This window comes from Lissotriton helveticus, chromosome 3_1, assembly GCF_964261635.1.
Source record: "Lissotriton helveticus chromosome 3_1, aLisHel1.1, whole genome shotgun sequence".
Taxonomy (NCBI): Eukaryota; Metazoa; Chordata; class Amphibia; order Caudata; family Salamandridae; genus Lissotriton; species Lissotriton helveticus.
This window is the reverse complement of record NC_136061.1, coordinates 571834020-571848183: the sequence shown is the minus strand read 5'-3', so window position 1 is coordinate 571848183 and position 14164 is coordinate 571834020. Positions and strand designations below refer to the sequence as shown.

The 14164-nt window shown below is 42.6% G+C and overlaps 1 protein-coding gene across 1 annotated transcript in view; it reads left to right on the top strand.

The window, feature by feature from the left end:
* The window catches only part of LOC144822710 (uncharacterized), a 103555-nt gene that overhangs the window by 54309 nt on the left and 35082 nt on the right, over positions 1-14164 (top strand). The window lies entirely within an intron of this gene.

Genomic DNA, 14164 nt, shown 5'->3' with positions numbered 1-14164 from the left:
GCTTTTATATACAGAACCTTTTAAATTAATTAATTATTTCGCTTTGGGTGAAAGCGCACCATATGCGCTTTCACTTTAATGTTGGCAGCGCCCCTTTCTTTAAACTCTGCTCCCTGAATACAGCGAGCAATGTCTAAATAAAGGGGGTGCGGCCACCATTAGAGTGGTCTTGCGTTTGCGAGAGTTTGAGCTAGTTGCATTAAAAATGACCATGCCTTTCATATATGTATTGCTTTAAAAAGCACATAAATAAATGTCATTGGCATTTACAATACCAATAGCATAAACCTGCGCAAATGTGAGGACTATTGCATTAAAAATGCTTGTTTCATTTGTACCTGAGCTAGATCTTTGTAATCCGTCTGCTGCCCGTTTTTGTCTAGTGCTAATTTATAGTTTGCATTATGAATCATGAATTTATGTACTCAGCGCGATAGATGTTACCACCTCCTCTCCCCCCTCTTTGCAAAGTGGATGCCTATAGTCTGCTGGAAAGAGTTTCAGGATTTAGGGCCTGATTTAGATCTTGGCGGGCGAGTTACGCCGTCACAACAGTGACGGATGTCCCGTCCACCAAAATATAAATCCCATAGCATATTAAAGGGTTTATATTTTGGCAAATGGAATATCCGTCACTGTGGCCCATGGTCTGCCAATCGCATAAAACAGGTAGATTACAAAATATATACAAAGCCTTTGTTATCAAGACCTTTCTAGTACTGTCTGATTGTTTGTGGGTTTGAGTAAGAGCTCTTCGAAATCCAATGTGTGTAGCTTCCTCTCCTTATCTTTAATAATGGCATCTCATTTTTTATTTTTTTTGCGTGATTCTAATACAGGGGCTTACACAGTAATGCCCTAAATTGGTGTTATGTACTTTCAGTTCTTTCATTGTTGGGGCTGGTGGTTATTCACACTTATTTACCACTCATTCGTTTTGACTTTCCCAATATCACCGCCGCCTTTGAATGCTTGTGTCTCACACACGGCAGAGCAGTATTTTAATAAAGAATGCTTCAACTAGTTTTTTCTACCAGCTAGGAATCCCAGCACGACCATCCCTTTCTCAGGCAGCAACCATGAGAAAATGAGGGCAGGAAATGCAATCAGTTTCGGGATTGGCCATCAGTGGAAGTGTGATGTTTGTCTTACCCATTTCAGTTCCCTGAACCACACCTCAAACAGGCAATGCCAGATCATTAGGTAAACATGCTCAATAGCCAAACTCATTCTTTGGAGGTTGAAAGCGGTTTCCTTTGGTGACTCTCTGTACTGATTTTACTCATATCTAATGTGTCTACACTGGACAACTTGGGAAATTCCAATCCTTTTACTAGTACCAAGGAGATGTACCATGTTGCAAAGTGAGAAAAAGTACAAAAAATAAATAAAAGGCTCTTTAATTCTATATTCCCAAGTTCTTTCCTCTGTGTTTTAGGCAAACTAATTCAAACAAGCCTACAAACTGCAACCAGACAAAATTGCATGCAGAAACTACCACCACCAGTAATGCAATTCCCTACACCGAATTAGACTCCACCTAAAGGACCCAGAAAGGATGCAGAATCTGATTTTTAGAATAAAACCGTCGATTATCAGGATTAGCTACATCCTTCTAAATTGTTTCACATTGATGCTCAAAGACATGCCTACCCTAATTTTGGTTCCCCCGCTATTTGCTGCTTGGCCTACTTTTAAGATATGCTCCTGGCCTACTTTTAAGATATGCTCCTGGCCTACTTTTAAGATTTGCTCCTTCTTATTCATCATTGACAGTTAAGGCTCTAGAACAATCTATAACTGAGCAGTCTGTTTCGACCCGCTCAATACAGCACTCGGCACTAGTGGTTTCTAATGCTCCGGATATGATGCTGTAAATGATGGCCCATTCCATGAAATGGGAAACCTTCAAGCTCACTCTAACAATGTTACAACACTAAATGTCAGCTCTTCCTATATCCTCCTTTCAGGCTATCGAGGCTTTGCTAATGGAGATTTAGGGAAAGAAAAACTATTAAAATGCCCCATTATTTGAGCGAAATCAATGATTCCATAGTGATGATCTCGTATAATCTACAAAACCGAGCAAACAGAGTGATTTGCCGAATTTCTTCCTCTGGAGTTCACACAAGAGTTTCTCAACTTAACTCATCGAGCAAAAGAAACAACGTTGCAAATGTTTCAAATCAACATGAACGTGGCAGACACTATGGCTATGGGCTATATTAAAAACCTTTTATCGAGCACTCAGTTTATCAATAGGGTCATAGAAAAGAAAGATACACATACCAACCTATCAAATGCCTGCATGTCAGCGGGAATTAGTAACACCCATGTTTGTAGAGACTTTCCCAATCGTCGACCCCAAGGATGTTGCCTCAGCTGTAAAGGGCGATAGTTCCATAGTTTTGGGTCCAAGACTGAAATTCTCTGGCTCCAATTCCGGCTTTTTCTGTAGCGTGGACAGACCATCAAGTTGTCAGAAGGTACACTTATATGTCTTTCTTGGTGCTAAGTCTTGAGACAGCATTTTAAAAAGGAAGAAGCACACCCTGTGACTGATCTATGCATCAGGGTATTTTAAATTTGGGCAACCGTGGTAACCCAATTGTAAACATTACTTTACATGGCTGAACCTTCGTGCCACATACACAATCTGGCTGCATTATTCTGGACACCCTGGACTTTCTATTGACGAAGGGAGGCTGAATAAAAGGCAATGCAGAAATCCAACCATGCACCAATAAAAGCAGATACCACCATGTTTCTGCCTTTAGTAGAAAGCTCTTTCTGATCCACTTTCTTAATTGAATAGCAATTTATAGGAGGAGACAATCACATTAGGTTGAGTATCTATGCTAAGTTCTTTGTGAATTTTAAAACCCAGGCTTGACTACTCGTGTAGGGGAAGAGGAAAGCCCCACATGTCTAGGCAAAAAGGAGCTGGACCAGAGATCAACATAACCATCACCCATTAGAACCCCTGCCTTTCCTGGCTTAAGCTTTAACCACGTATGTCCCCCTCTTCCCCTAATCTAATCCCTCATTTCCATTATAAGCGTGATTCAGTTCCTCCTAGACTTCATGCTTATTCCACTATAGCCAAGACTGCATCAAAAACTTCCCACATGCATGCCTTTATTCCTGACATTTGTAGGACCTACATGGGCAAATTCTCAAGCTCTTTTGTATGTATTACTCAATAGATGCATCTTAACATAAAGATGTGGCTTCTGCTTGAAACACGTTTGCTCAAAGCAAAGTCTGACATGCTTCTAACTTTTTTGGGTATGGCAAAGCTGGTTCCAAACAGTTACTCAAGGAGAGCTAGAACTACCATGCAAGGAACAATTCTCTTGATATTGAATCTGGTACTTTTACAACTTGGCTTATTCTCATTTTCTCTGCTGTGGACCACAAACTGTTTTCATTTTAACTTTAATACAAAGCTTTGTGGTCTGGTACCTAATGTGCAGGAAGCCATCATACAGAGAATGGTCCTGCCTCTACTCCCAATAGTACTCTAAGTTTCCTACGTTTTGATGAATGAGGCACCTCAGAACTAGCTAGTCCAAAAAATGTGGTCTGTTTTTAAGGTCCATCTTTTTGTACATCTTTTTTGTTGAACATTCCCTCATCTGATTGTTTCGAATTAGGTAGCTAATGTTTGGCTTCAGGCTGTGCCAAGCTGCACCCAAAAGAAGAGCCCCAAATAGGGCGAAACCGGTCTTGGTTTGCTTGTGTTCTGGTTCAGGGAGGACCTGGCCTGGCAGTTCAGGCTGGACTGTTCCTATTGGTGGGCAATTAAGATGGAATGGGATCCAGCCCGTGTAATTAATTACCAGTGGCAGGGATTAATTTAAGCATTTGATTAATCACTTTTTTGTTGATTTCATTACAGAAACGTGGCTTACAGAGTCACACTCTGCAAAAAATATGGACACTGGTTACTGACTTTTCAAACGCAACAGCATGGTGTCCTTTATCAAACGGTCATTAGCTACCTCTGACATTGGCAACTTGAATATACATTTCTCCCCGTCTTCCTGATTATTAATAATCTTGTAGATGTGACCAAAACCACTAAGAAAATAATCCCTTCACAATTAATATGTAACACTTAAAATGACTCTTTTATCAAGACAATAAAAAAGGTAGCAGGGATGGAACGTTGGAAAATCCTAGAGCGTGAGGTATACAAGGTTAGAGGGGGTGAGAAAGTTTGAGAAGATCTGGGGGACATGAGATCCCGGAAGACAGGCTAGCTACTGGACACATAGAAGGGAGTCGCACTTGGCAAATTGCAGTGTGGTCATAGGAAGGTGAGGACTACTTGAGGGTTGGGACTAGATATGCAAAAAGATCACACTTATTTAGTCTATTTTAGGCCTTTGTATCTGTAATTTAATTGATTACAGTGGGTTGAAGTGGGAGGAAATGGAGGTAGAGGCTTATACTTTGTTTGATTGGCACTGTATTGTGGTGTCGGAATGGTATTCATGTACAATTGTTGTTTCACTATAAAATAATTGTTTTTTAAGGAAAACTGAAAATAGACAAGGTACCATTTGAAATAGAATCTGAAAAATTTCCAGTAGCTACCTCTGAATTTGAATTACTATCTAACACCCTCTCTGCTTTCCTTCCTTTCTCAATGGAAGAGTTCAAAGTGGCATGGACTAATCTAAAATATGGCACCTCTACTGACACCCATCCAGTGAATCTGCTTACCAGACTGAAGTGTAACTATTTACTAACCCTGAAAAATGTACTTAACGTATCACTAGAGCAAGCTGTTGCCCTCCAAATATTTCAGGTACCCTTTATTCACATCAGTTATACAGTTAGCTAGATTGGATCAGTCTACTATCGACAATTTTCTTCCACCATTGCTATTTTGTGTACAGCTATGTTACTTGAAATTCTTGTGGTCAAACAATGGAGAAGCCACATACAATTGGTCAATATATTGGGTGTATTTGTTTTTTTCAGAAAATGTTGTTAACAAACCATTTGCTATGCTAAGATCACCATCTTCTTCCCAGCTTTCAAGAACAAACAATTTAACAAAAAATAAAACTTTTTTTATTTTTTAAAAGTGGTAGTCTGTGTTTCCTATATCTTGTGGCTTCAACCTACGTGTATTTAGTGGGGATGTGGAGATCGGAAGTGGGGTGTGGGGTGGGGGTGGAATGAAATTCATGCTACACATTTCTGAAAAGTAGACTGAATTCATCTAGGGGTTGTTTGTGTAGATTGCTCATGGGTTTCGTATAGAAACTACTTGTTGAAATCAAAAACAATGGGGAAAATAGAAATAGCAGATATTTTCATATGTAATTTTTTGCTTCGATGGCCAACTTGCAACAGTAACTTACTGTTATGTTCCTCAGCCCTTCTGGTCCCCAGGATGTATACTGTTTGTTGGTTGTCCAAAAACACATTATACCCAAATCCCAAAACTGAGCTGCAACTTATGATTTTTCATTGTGTATCGACTATGCTTAAATTCATATAGCGAAAACTAATGAATGAAAAATGAGCATGAGGGAATTATGCATATTTTAAAAGTTCCAGAGATACTGAGTTTAGGAATTGTGGTTGTTTGTACAATTCTGAATTTGGGGGTAGCCATACTATCGTGATTCAGAGGGCATTTTGCAAAATGTGTTCTTTTGCAAAATGTGTTCTTTCCACACTGGCTTAGATTTGGAAGTGAAAGATGGAGAGAAATTCTATTAACAATAACAAATGTTCTGCTATTCTACGTTCCCACACACCTCCCTATTAAAAAAGGTACCCCTCTTGTGTGGGTGGACCAATCACCATCAACAGGAAAGATCCCCAAAATGCAAGATGGAGAGATGAAGCTTTTGCCATACAAATGGACCCATTTTGGTAATGTGCATAGCAGCGGTATGTAGGCCTTGCTCTGCCACCACCCAAGGAAACTTACTAAACCCAGTCATTACTGAAAACTAGATGCCATGGGGATTTCAAGGTGTTGTGACCTGTGTGTATCCCACTACGGTTTCTTGCCCAGAATGCCTTACAAACACCAAATTTGGCTAAAATCATGAATTTTTCTAATTAAGAGAACATTTTGGAACCTGTGTAGATCCTTCGTCACCTCATGTTCCAACACGTCTTCAGATAAAAACAGTATCTCACTTCTGTATATGTGGGCCTATCGCTTGCTATAGGAAAGGCCCCAAAATGCATCATGGAGACACCAAATTTGAACCATGAAAATTGCCCAATTCTAGCGATATAGGTAGCAGAGATATTTGGGCCCGGGCTCCGCCGCCACGAATGAATGAATGAATGAAATGTGATTTATCTACGCGCAGCTATGCCCAGTGGGCGTTTATTTGGGATTATTTGGTTTCCCCACCCAGGGAAACCAAATAATCCCAGACATCTCTGAAAACTAGAGACCTAAGTGAGTCCAGAGTTTTGTGACTTGTGTGGAACTTAGCAAATTTTCTTTTCTTACCCACAATGACCTAAAAACTTCAAGCACTAATGTCACACATTTTTCTGTGAGGGAAAGTTCTAAGGTCTGGAAAATCCACAAAATGTATGCTATCCAGAATTCTCACAGTTCTCCCTATAAAATAGAGTATCCCCGCATATCTCCTGCTACTTGAACAGATGAAAATTCTGACAATATAAAGTCAATGTGGTCTTCCCATAGTCCCTGGAATGGGCTATTCTTATCTAGATTAATCGGCCCTGTCAACTTGAGAAAAAACGTGAAACGGTCATAAGCGCACTACAGTTTGTCAAGCATATTTTAAAGGTTAATGTTTGTGTGATCCCTCTAGCTAAATTATTTCTTGCTAGGAGCGTTAATTCATACAGGTTCGCTGACAACACTAAATTCTTTGCTGTCTCGACAACTACTTGACCTCTTTGTCCATTTTCAAGACCCTGAGATTCATTTGATGATGGATGGAATGCAACAGTTTAAATTAAATTATGAAAAACGATTCTGGTTATAAATGGGAAATTTAAACTTGGGCTTGATAGATATTGCCAACATGAAATGTTTCCTCTATGAGCTCCTGGGAGTTCAAGATTGAGGTAAATGTGTGTGCTTATCTCCTTTTATTATCAAAAACTTGTTAGGAATATTGCTTCATTTCTGAATGAGGAGGCAAAAAACAGGGCCGTCTCTGCAATCTTTGGCTCATTCATGATCACGCGCACTTTTTTCCTGAGATTTTCTGGATATCTTTTAAAGAAGTTCAGTTTTGTCTTGCCGGTGGTGATTTAGTCATGTCTACCACTTCTGTGCTCGCCTCATTGACTCTCTGGGAGAGAGCATATTCCCTTCAGTGCACTCTGTAGAATACTGGTGGCCTTGCATTGTTGCTCTCAGAGTTTCATTCAGAATCTGATTTAAAGCATATACTCCCTCTCAAATTCTGTACTTATCTGCCGCCAATCAAATGTTTGGGTGGTTCTAGCTTTTTGATCTCCAGCCACCCCCCCACCCCCTTTCAGCTGCTTACAATACCATATGCCACTATGTTTAGACTAGATTAAAACAAGGTTATTTACTGAAGCATTCTAAATATCAGTGGCTACATTATGTGGTCAGGGAGGCACCAAGAGTACATGTGTTCTATAAAATCCCTTTAATATAACATACAAGGTTCTCCCAGAACAGCCTGCTTGCATGTAGCATAGAAGAATACTGATTCCTAAACAGACATTGGATCTTATCATCAGGAAGTAGAGTAAAGAGGCAAGTATTATCTCTGTCAATGGATGAGAGACTGCTCGCCATTCCTGCTGGTGGGGTAGTGGAGCATCTCCCTAGAAAGCCATCCAGACACTTTTATACATTGGTCCTATGCAAGGGGTGCAATCGAGGCCAGCGAAAGTGAGTGTCTGGTCAAAAGTCTATCCAGTTCCTGGAAAATAACAAGCTTGTTAAAACCGGACCCTGTTGTCTTGGCTCAGGACACTAACTCTGTGCCCAGAAGTGGAGGATTTGTTGGGATCAAGATGATTTACATGCCCTTTCAAATAGAGTCTAGCTTCTCAATGTACCTCGGAGGCCTCTGCTGCCGCAGGACTGAGGAATGTAACCAGTTTTTCGCTCTGGGCCTGCAAATTGGTTGGATCGAGAGGTCGACTCTCCCTCCCTCCCAGGGTGCAGAACTGTGGTCCAGATCTCTACCAGCTCCATTGACTCCAGAGACTTGTCCTACACAAGTCTAGCTAACCTTATGTCGGCTCTGTTGTAATCTTGCCTTGATAAAACTCTTCCTTCATCCTGAGTTTGAGCCTGGCTCCCTCAGTGTGCACGTTGCAGTAGAGAAGGGTGGCTGCATCCAATCTGCACAAGAACCAGGATTCCCTTACTGTCTGGGTGCTCCCCAATTCCACTCCGATGTACAAGAAGCTAAAAAAGAAGAGGTGGCAACAGAAGACTCCTTTGGCTAACAAGCTAGCTTTCTGCGAAAACTTTCCCACCACTCCTATTGGGATTCATATTGACTCTTAGGTACGCCGACCAGAGAGCATCCTGTGCCACTTTGTGCTTTGCTATTCTATTTCCAGAGGAGCAAAACCTGATGCCAACTTTCTGTTCTAAAGCTCTTGGGCGCTCAAGAGTAAATCCCAAGAGCAAAGGTCTTCTCTTAAGGCAAAGCTCCTTAATTAATTCTTCCTGTGTGGTGTTCAGTCAGGAATTTATGGATGCTATGACAGCCTGGGTGAATTTTCCATATTCTTTGGATTAGAGCAACTGGACCAAGAAGTGCTGTGTGGCTTGCAATCATATGTGGAAACAAATATACATTAGTCCAGCACTCTTCAATATAATTATGACCTATATAACAATAGACATTTCATATACTAGCACATCTAGTTCAACATAAACAAATGATGAATCTTCAGTGGAGTTGTTGTTTGTAGTGTATTCTTTATTTATTCCGTCAATTTTTTTCTCCAATAAAAAACAGGCCGTAGCCAACGCGGTTCGCCCTTCAAGGACTTATTCAGGGCGAAGGATATAATTTTCTTTGTTCATTATAATAATGAACAAAGAAAATTATATCCTTCGCTTATACATCGAGTATATGTCCTCTTGGTTAAATCCAATTAGACACCAGGTTTACCCTCTTATGGTTGTTAGACTGTTTTTCTTGTATATCAAAAAACAAGGAGGATCATTCACTGATTAGACAGTCCAAATAAACTGTTCTTTTTCTTCAATGCGAATTAGAGAAGTCTCAGCCGGCTCCATGGCATGGCATCCATCGCGATTTGTGGCTCCAACTGCAGAGCTTGCCTCCATGCTTGACATGCTTTGGGTGCACATTAGTGACCAAAGACTAATGACCCTTTTGGCTCCTCATGCAGTGTCTGGTGGAGTGCTCATCCTGGCACCACTCGAACCTCTAGTTCTGGCCCCTTTCTAGAGGTTTGTACCAGACTTTGGTGCTGGCCACGCTGCTGGCCCTCCAGGTATGGGACTATTTCTTCTTGAATCTGCCTGATAGGACACTGCCTTCCAGAGGACTCACCTGAGAAACCTGTTTCAGTGTTGGACAGTTATATGTAGAGTGGTACCGACAATATTAGTACCTGTATCCAAACAGATGCTCTCATTCAGTCATAGCCAATGTGTTGGACATGTTATCCTCTGTTCACCAGCCTACCCACTGGTGAATTAGGACACTCATAGACGTCATTTAGGGGTCACCACAGGATGCAGCTGCAAACCCCTCGCTGCTCCCTGGTACCCCTGGCACTTCTTTGGCAAGCCCTGCCCTCCGAGGTCTGAAAGCAGTCCCAAGAAAGAAGGTAAAAAGTTTCCTGACGAGCACTGCTTGTTTTGCTACTTCGACTAGGATCCAATTTTTAGGTCGAAGCGTTACCAGTTAGCGCAGCAGTCTGGTTTGGTAATGTGATCTAGGGGACATTTGGAAAGCTTCCCTGGGAATGCATTCCGCCCATTGGGTACCAGTGGCTTTATGGTTTGTATGTCACATTTGCTTGGTTTCTGTTTGCTAGCTTTATTAGTTTTAGGTTGTCCAGCTTGAGTTTGTCTCTTCTTTGACCCATACACTATTTATCGTATCCTTCCACCAGTGCTGGAGTTCTGTAAACTGGCCTTTAAATTTTGTTCTCATCTTGTCACATTTTATTTTGTGCGCTATATTTTCTTATCAGTAAAACTATATGTCTCTGTAAATTTAATGGGCATTTTCCTTGAAGATGTATGGTATGTAATAGCTGTACGCTACCACACCATGCATACTCCACTGTACCCCACTCCATCTCACTCTACTCTGCGCCACTCTACTATACGCTAATCCGCACTGTCACTGCACTCTGTTTTTCACCACTCTGCCAATGCACTCTACCATAGTCTACTATGCACCAATGCACTCTTCGCCACTGCACTCTACACCACTCCACTCTACGCCACTCTACAACACCGCCATTTCACTCTACTCTGTACTGCTCCAACATCCGCCAGCACACTCTATGCCGATCAACTCTATGCCACTGTTATCTACTCCCACCAGTGCACAACGCCACTGGATTCTACGCCATTGTATGCTACCCTTTACCACTCCACCATACGCCACTTCACTCTACCCTGAAACGATCTACTTTGCGTCACTCAATTCTAAATCACCCTACTGTATGCCACTGAGCTTTACTCTAACCTCTGTACTCCACGCCAGTGCATGCTACATTGTTTTACTTAATCAATGAACTCTATGCCATTGCACTCTAAGCCAATCAACCCAGCACCACTGCACTCTATACCACTCTATACCATTGTATTTTGTCTCTACACTCTATCCTACTCTGCACCCCTGTGCTCTATGCCACTGCTCTCTACGACATCTACTCTAAACCACTCTGCAACACTGCACTCTCCGCCACTCTGCAACACTGCACTCTCCGCAACTGAACTCTACAACACTCCACTCTGCGCCACGTCAAGCTACGCTGCACCTCTCCACTCTATGCCACTGCGCTCTACAAAACCACTGCCCTCTATGCCATGTTGCTACACATCAATACACTCTAATCCACTTTTCTAAAATCTATTGCACTCTAGGCAAATCTACACTGCACCACTACACTCTATGCCACTCTACACCATCTTACTTTACGTCACTGCACTCTACTCCGCACTGCTCCACTGTACTCTATGCCACTGAATGTATGGAGTATTTCTAAAGCACACTGTCAGTCAGAAATGATCATCCTGGCGCTGTACTAAGCAGCAGTGTAGACATTATCCGGAGCCTAAATGGGGCAATTTAAATGAGGGCATGAGAGAGTGTGTCAGAGGCTTCGAAAATCCATATCTTTAGAGTCTTTTTAAAAGCGTCTTGTGTTTAATCGGAAATGCATTGGCAGTTGGTTCCATGCCTTGGTGTCTATCACCATGAAGGATTTTCCACCTCAAGTTTTTAGTCTGATGAAGGGGGGCATCAGCAGAGTTGCATTCAAGGGTGACCGTTTATAGGATAGGCGCCATTTACGTTCAAGGTGTTTGCAGCAGCGCTTCTGTTCAAGTAGTGCCGTGGAAAACTAGGGCTGGGAGGGTTTCGACTGGCCGTTTCGAGACTGAATGAGATGCGCATGGTCTAATACTGTATTAGTGATTCGTACATAAAAATAATTTGTTTCTTCCACCAAATTCCCTTTGAGGATCGGGGCAATGGTAGACCGGTGGGAAATAAGTATAGGATTTGATTTCATGACACGCCATTTCCGATGAGCGAAGGATGATGGGTCTGTTTTGCAAGGTGAGGGTTTTGGCACATGATAGTTGTATTGAGCGGGACTAGATAATGATTCATTCAAGATTGAGTAATGGGTGTACTAGGTGTTCTACTCTGATGGTTAGTGCAAATCCTGTCATGGCTGTGGCCCCGTAAATGGATCGGAGGGCATATTAGTTGCGGTAAGCCTCATATTTCTAAGATATCTCGGAGAGAATTTGCCTCAAAGTTATCTGGATTGTAAAAATGGAGATGAAAGTCTACTAACATAGTAAAATTAGCATAGCGTACTACCACCGGGGAAATGCCTCCCTATCGTGGTTTGAAACCTAGTGCCGGGACCCAGGGGGGGCGATAAAGAACACAGCCGGCAAAGGATTCAGAAGCACTGATTTTATAGCAGAAACCCAGGTTTTCTGCTCCCTTGAAAGTGTCCATATAGACCAGCACCGAAGCTTCGCAAAATATAATAGTTAACCCCCACCCCGACCCTCTGTTCTGTCTTTGGACATGATTGGGTAACCAGGGGGTACTGCTATAGCTATTTCTGGATTACACCATGATTTTAGCCGGGATTCCGTGATAAACGAGAAGTCCAGTTTCTTTTCCATAATTAGGCCACTAATATCCTGTGCTTGTTTGCTTAAAGAACACACATTAATAAGCCCTCCGGGCCAGGGCCAGTTTTGGTTGAAATTGATAAATGTAAGGGCACCAAGCACTTCTCTGTGAAACGACCAAACTCGTTTCTGCAGCCAGTGCATGATACTGGGCCCACCAGATGAGCTAGGTCCCATCTGTGGCAGTTAGCAGAAGGTTGTCTCCTGAGATTATGGAGGAATTCAGAGGAAAGGAGTTTATCTGGTTGTATCTGAACATGGTGGCTGATGCTGGTCGTGGAACGGGCGCTGACAGGTTTGCCTTTGGAGCACGCTCGCACCGCGGACTGCATTTGTGGGTTTGGCGATCTTACTGATTTTGCCCCCCCCCCCTGACATCTGATAGTTACCCCAAACCAACCAGAGCGCAGTATTGCGTATTCCAACTACTCTCTACAACACTCTACTCTGCACCACTACATTCTATGACACTACTTTGGAACACTGCACTCTCCGCCTCTGAACTCTGTCACTCTACTCTCCGCCAAAATACTCCACTCTGCGCGGCTCCACTCTGCGCGGCTCCACTCTGCGCGGCTCCACTCTGCGCGGCTCCACTGCACTCTGTCACTACTCTAAACCAACGTACTGTCAATGCACTCTACACCACTTTACTCAAAACCAATGCTACACCACTTTACTCAAAACCAATGCTCTCTTCACCAACTATTCTGGATTCCTCACCTTATGAATCACCCCTGTGCCAGCATTTCGCAGAAATTCTTTCCTAGCTCTCCCACGTGGACGAGGACGTCACAATAGCAAGGCTCCGCCTGCGACACCGTATGACATCATCGGAGCCATAAGAGGACCTCGTCGGCGTGAAGAACAAGTTACTTACCTTCGGTAACACTTTTTTGGTAGATACAGTATCTGCCTGTGGATTCCTCACTGTCCCGCCCGCCTCCCTGTTGTCCACCTGTTTCTACAATTTTTTACAATTTTAGTATGTCTTAATCATGTTTTATATTTTAATGATGAGAAATGCTTATTCAGTTGCTATTTCTCTATGCCTTTATTGATTATGCATTTGTGGATTTATATATGTTATATATTTGGTATGCTATGTATACATTTGAAAATGTCAGTCCGCCCGTTCGCCTCGGTGGCACGGAAAAAATGGGTGGAACGGACGTCAGCACGCCGACGAGGTCCTCTTATGGCTCCGATGATGTTATACGGTGTCACAAGCGGAGCCGTGCTATTGTGACGTCCTTGTCGACGTGGGAGAGCTAGGAAATAATTTCCGTGGAATGCTGGTGCAGGGGGTATTTATAAGGTGAGGAATCCACAGGTAGATACTGTTTCCACAAGAAAAAGCTTTACCGAAGGTAAGTAACTTGTTCATTTGCACCACTGCAGTATATGCCACAGCACGCTACGCCACTCTATACCATTGTACTCTATGCCACTACATTCTACTTAGCACAACTGTACAGTTCGCCATTGCTCTCTACACCACTGTACTCTGCACTATTCTACGCCACACCACTGTTCTCTATGGCACAGCACTCTACTCTGCACCACTCAACTCTACGCTACTGTACTCTGTGCCACTATACGCTATATCACTCCACTCTGCATCACTGTGCTCACTCTAATCTACTTTGCACCACTGCACTTCACTGCCATCTACTCTTTGCCACTCTCTGGCACTACTCCACTGTGCGACGCTCCACACAACTCCCTCTATGCCACTCCATGCCACTTTACTCCACTCTTTTCTACGACACACTA